Source organism: Nanorana parkeri, unplaced genomic scaffold (assembly GCF_000935625.1).
Source record: "Nanorana parkeri isolate BGI_ZX_2015 unplaced genomic scaffold, ASM93562v1 scaffold891, whole genome shotgun sequence".
Lineage (NCBI taxonomy): Eukaryota > Metazoa > Chordata > Amphibia > Anura > Dicroglossidae > Nanorana > Nanorana parkeri.
In genome coordinates, this window is record NW_017307159.1 from 199079 (window position 1) to 204718 (window position 5640).

Here is a 5640-nt window from a genome sequence, read left to right on the forward strand (position 1 = left end):
GGGGGGGAGGGGGGTTCTATTGTACTGTAAAAAAACAGACAAAGTGATCAAAGCAAAGGCCTATCGTGAGCCGGGAATCACGCCGGAATCGCGGACATTGTGGAAAGCGCCCTTTTTAGGTGCACTTTGATTTAAAGTGCAATACCACAGCCCCACCTGGAGGTGAATGGGAGTCACTGTTTTAGAGTCAATTACAATATAAAAATCTGGAGGATCAATCAATCGTTATCGTCATACGGGAACAACAGCAAACTAAAAAATGACAAATTTGAATTCCTCAGCCCCTCTTTGCTCCACAGTTGTTTAAAGGGAAAGTAAAGTGAGCACATACTTTAAATATGGTTCCAATGTTTCACCTAAAATGCAAAGCCAAAACTTTTTGTAAGTTTAATGACTTTTATAGACCATCTAACATCTACATGGTATATGGTGCTTAGTTTAGCATGGTGGTGCTCCCGTTGTTCTGGCTCCAGCTAATGCAGCTGTATTAGACGTGAGGATGCTGAGGAACATACCACCGCCAGAGCGGAGAGGGAGAGAGGTGAGCGCTGACCTCTGTAAGACCGAGGATCAGGTGAGAGTATTTTCTTTATTTTAACCCCTAGACCAAAACAAGTAGCTGCACTGCAAGGGTTAATTTTTACATTTCCAGCCATTCTTCTTTAACCCCTTAGTGACCAGTGACGTCCATACTACGTCACTGGCACCGGGCCCGTTTAAACAGACTCCCGGCGGCTAAAGACGTCGGGACTCTGTTTACAATTGTAAAGACCACCATCGGCTTTACAATAGAAGCGATCTGGTGACTAAGCTGTCGCCAGATCGCTTCACCGGGCACCCCCCGACGTGTTCTCTGGGCTCCGCTGCCCCTCCTATAAGCGATCTGGTGACTAAGCTGTCGCCAGATCGCTTCACCGGGCACCCCCCGACGTGTTCTCCAGGCTCCGCTGCCCCTCCTACGGGCCCGGCTTCTCTGGTGTCGGGGGGAAGCTGGGGAGATCAGCGAACGTCCGTTCACCGATCCCCTGCCCATACTATGGAACCGGGAGCGATGAAGATTACATCACTTCCAGTCTCATAGCTGTCAGTGCTGGGCCAAGCAATAAGCTATTGAAGTGCGATCGGCACCCGGTGACAAGGGAGTATGGAGACGGCTTCCCAGCTAATCAGGAAGCCTGGCGCCACGTCATTCCATGCCGCCCGGCTTCCTTAATGGGACTTCCGGCATCGGCGAGTACTGGAAAAAAAAATATCGGTATTCGTGCTGAAAAACCAGTATTGGTGCACCCCTAATAGTTTGTATTGAGATTGTAGTCCATCCCGGGAGCGAGCTTGGAGCGGTGGCTACTTTACAACACACACAGGGACATTGGGAAGAAAAGTAGCCCCCCTCCTGAAGGAAGGACAGTGTCAGCACCAATTCAGAGATGATTGGAGGATCTACAGCCGAGTGATACACAGATAAGATACATTTTGTGTTAATAGTTAAGGTACTTGAATGTATTTTTAAGATTTAACTCCGGAGTCTAGCGTCACTTTAACTTATTCACCAGTAGAGATGGGAAGTTCGGATCTTTTAAATGAATCGGTTCTTTTGAATCAGTTCATTCAAAAGAAACGATTCATAAAACGAATCTTCGATTCACTTGCTGAGTCGGCTGACACGCAAGTGAACCGAAGCTCAGGAGCTGTCTCAACCTTCATAGAAGATCCAAATCAGAGGACTCTGATTCAGAGAAGGGTGTCAGGCAGCTCCTGGGGAACATTGATATTAATAAATGTAAGTGAAAAATAATAAAATATAAACTTAAACCAAAAATTGTTTTACATTTTTTTTTTTTTATTTTTTTTTTTTATAAATGTGTAAATCTCCCTGCTGACTGTCCCAGGCTTTCTGTCCCTTATCACTGCTGCAACCTGCTCATTGAGTCAGTGTATTGTTCTACTGGTGGGGACTCACAATTCTTTTAACTCAGTAACTCCTCTGATGACTAAGGATTCTTTAACTCAAAGAATCGAATGAGTCTACTAACTAAGTAGAATAATTAAATTCTTTTAACTAATAGACTTATTCGATTCTTAAGGTGCCCATACACTGCACGATTCTCATATGAGAATCGCAGGAAATCCCGCGATCGTACGAGAATCGTGCAGTGTGTGGAAGGCGTGCGACCGTTTCTACTGTACGGTCGCACGTCTTCTGTCGAACCAGCATGCTAGAAAACCCGCCGGGAATCGTACGATTCTCGGCGAGTTAGTGGCCTGCTGGTTCGACAACTGCCGAACGGGCCGGTGTGCGCACGCGCACACTGCCCGTTTGCAGTCATCGTAACCCCGCCCCTCATTACAGTCATCGTAAGCCCGCCCCTCAAGGGGGCGGGCTTGCGATGATCGCAAGTACGATCTGCCTGTCCAAGATGGGCAGATCGTACGTTTTTTTAAGTACTTTACAACCATCGCAAGACAAAAGTCTTGCGAGGGTTGTAAAGTGTATGGGCACCTTTAGACTCCATGTACTGTGACTTAGAGATGTGATTGGTTGCAGGGGTGGGCTGGCAGAAGCCTGGCTTTCACTCATGTTACAAGACCTGCTATACGTCACACACTGGCACGTCACACTGAGCTGCTTCAAACGGATCAGCTCACTCAGCTGAATAGACTCCACCAGTTCACTGAATAGAATTGATTCAAAAGAACGATTCGTTCATGAACTGGACATCTCTATTCACCAGGGTCTTCAGACTTACTTGGCGGTGAGAGAATGGGGAAGTGACCAAAGCTTCCCAGTGCAAGAACGGGACACTCTGCAGCTTGATGTGATCATACAGACCCTGAAAAACAAGAACACACAGAGGTCACTGATATCTCTCATACAGACGTCTTGTCAACAATATTATTATTATACAGGATTTATATAGCGCCAGCAGTTTACTCAGCGATTTACAATATAAGGAAGACATTACAATCACAATACAAATTCAAGACAAGATGGTAAGGAGGGCCCTGCCCCCGAGAGCTTACAATCTAAAAGGGAGGGGGAAGTGATACATGAGGACGTAGCTGTGTGGGGATGAATTGTTTGAGAACGTGATGGTTCAGGGGTTAGGTTGAGGTGGGATAGGCTTCCCTGAAGAGATGAGTCTTAACATATCGCATGACATATAAGAGTCAAGAGTACCTGTTGACAACCCTGAAAGTAGGTGAGCAGTAGTCTCACTCACCTCAACAAAGAAAGTTTAGTGTCACTTTAACCTCTCTGGCGGTATTCCCGAGTCTGGCTCGGGGTTAATTTTCAGTACCAAGAGCGCTAACCCAGAGCCACACTCGGGATTGAGCAAAAATGTCACTTACTTGTCCCGGCGGTGTCCTCTGCTGTGTTCGCCCGGCCGATGCCGGCATTCGGCTTTCAGTTTCGTTTTCGGGCATCACAGCGGGGGGCGGAGCCGGCGGGAAATTCAGAAGTGCAAACATGACATTTACACAGAATACACACAATACAATGTAATCTGCTATAATTACATATATGTATCAAACTATTTCACTTCAATTGCGTCCCTAGAGCTTTGTCTAGTGCCCTGCCTGCACTTTTACTGTACTCTATTCACTGTGGTACGGATCAGGCAGCGCCCCCAGAATTCCCATTTACTGGACCATTTAAAAAAAAAATTATATTATATTTTTATAACTGTGTAACTGATGGAATTGTGCTGCATTTATGTATAGAGGGTTACAAACAATGTGACTTAAGGCACATACCTTGTTTGACTGTCCTCATGGTGAGAACTCATGCAACAGGGAGAGGTGATGGGCTCTGCAATCAAGTGGCGGCTGCTAGTTCCTCCTGGCCGAGGCCCCAGCGCTGCCCCATAGTGTGCCTGCAGGCTGCTGTACTCGGCGTCGGCGAGGCACTTCAAATTCCACAGCTATTTTCCCCTGGCGTCGGCTATGGGGCGGATGTGACTGACGTTGTGGGACCTGATTGGAGCCTGAGCAGCCGCTGCTAGTTCGGTGCGACGGGTGGCCTCTCAGTCAGAGCGGCGGAGGGAGAGACTATTTTCTCATTGGAGGGGGAACTGGGCATTTTCCACCCCCGAGAAAATGGTCTCTCCCTCCGCCGCTCTGACAGGGATGGCCACCGGCCTCACTGAACAAGCAGCGGGTGCACACTCGTATCCGCCACTGTTAGCGGGGGGGCAAGGACTAACCTAGGGGGGGCAATTGCCCCCCTCTAGCAACGCCACTGGGCCAGATTATTATGACCACCCCATCAGTACTTCGTTGGGCCACGAGATAACTCCACGAGATGACTTCGTTGGGCCGCATCGTGACTCCACGAGATGTTGAAAGGTGATGCGAGGAATCTGACACTGCACTGTTGCCCTTCTGTTGTCTTGTACCAGTCTTGCCCCTCCCCTGTTCTGCCCTAACATTGACTAGTCGCTGACGGCCACAATTCGCACGTTCAGACCCAGATTTTCGGCTGACAGTCCAGTCTACATATATACTGTACACGGAATAAATCGATCCACAAAATCTGAAAAGTAATCTTGGTCTTTAAAGCAGCAACTTGGAAGCGCCTCCAATATGAAAGAACTGGTAATATATGAATGGATGCGTCCTTCCCAATCCTCCCGGATCACATGTGACTCAATATTAGAAAATCGAGTTAAAGAAAAAAGAAAATCTGGAAAAATAAACCAAGAGCTGTAAAGAGGAATGTGGAGGTTTCCTCGGACTTCCAGGACGTGATCGGGTGACATCGGCAGTGAGACGCATTTAGCAATCAGCGGGATTATTGATGTCTGTCGTTATATTGTCACATCGGACAAATGAAATGACAGGAGATGAATGGAATGGATCCTCGGAGATAAATGAAGAAGACGGTCACATAATTGCTCTTTCCATATCTCATTTATCCGGGGTTGGTGGCCAAAACGTTCCGTGATGTCGCATTTTCACATACATCAAAATAAACAGATAATGTTACGAGATCCGAGTCGAAGATGTTTATACTAGGGATGCACTGATATTGGTTTTTTGGTATCGAGTACGGATATTTTGCTTTCAGTGCTCGCTGATACCAAATACTTATACCGGTGCTTCCGCTGGAATGGAGTCGGCATCCCGGCCAATCAGGAAGCAGGGCGTCAAGTAATGAGCTGCCTCCTGATTGGCCGGGAAACCGGCTCTATGCTGATTGGCTGGAAAGCCGGCTTCCCGGCCAATCAGGAAGTCGGGAGGCGGGTCGTTACTCCAGACGTCCCGACTCTCCCGGACGCTCCGGGAGTCTCCCGCTATTATATAGCGGCTCCCGGCTGAGATACACTTCCTTCCGGAAAGGTTTAATCTGCTCGATCGAGCAGATTAAACCTTTCCCTGCGATCGTTTTTTTTTTTCTTTTCTGACATCGGGAGCTGCGGCCCGACCGTCAGTCAGAAAAGGAAAAAAAAGGCATACGATTGCATAGCTAGATTCCTATTGGCTATTGCACTTTGCAATAGCCAATCAGCGGAGGGGGATCTGAAGTTTTCTATCAGGTCCTCTTCTGGTGATTGAAAGCAGCAGAGGGCGGGTGCAATAGCTAGTTGAAATAGCCAATAGGAATCTAGCTATGCATTCTATGCCTTTTTTTTTTTTTTT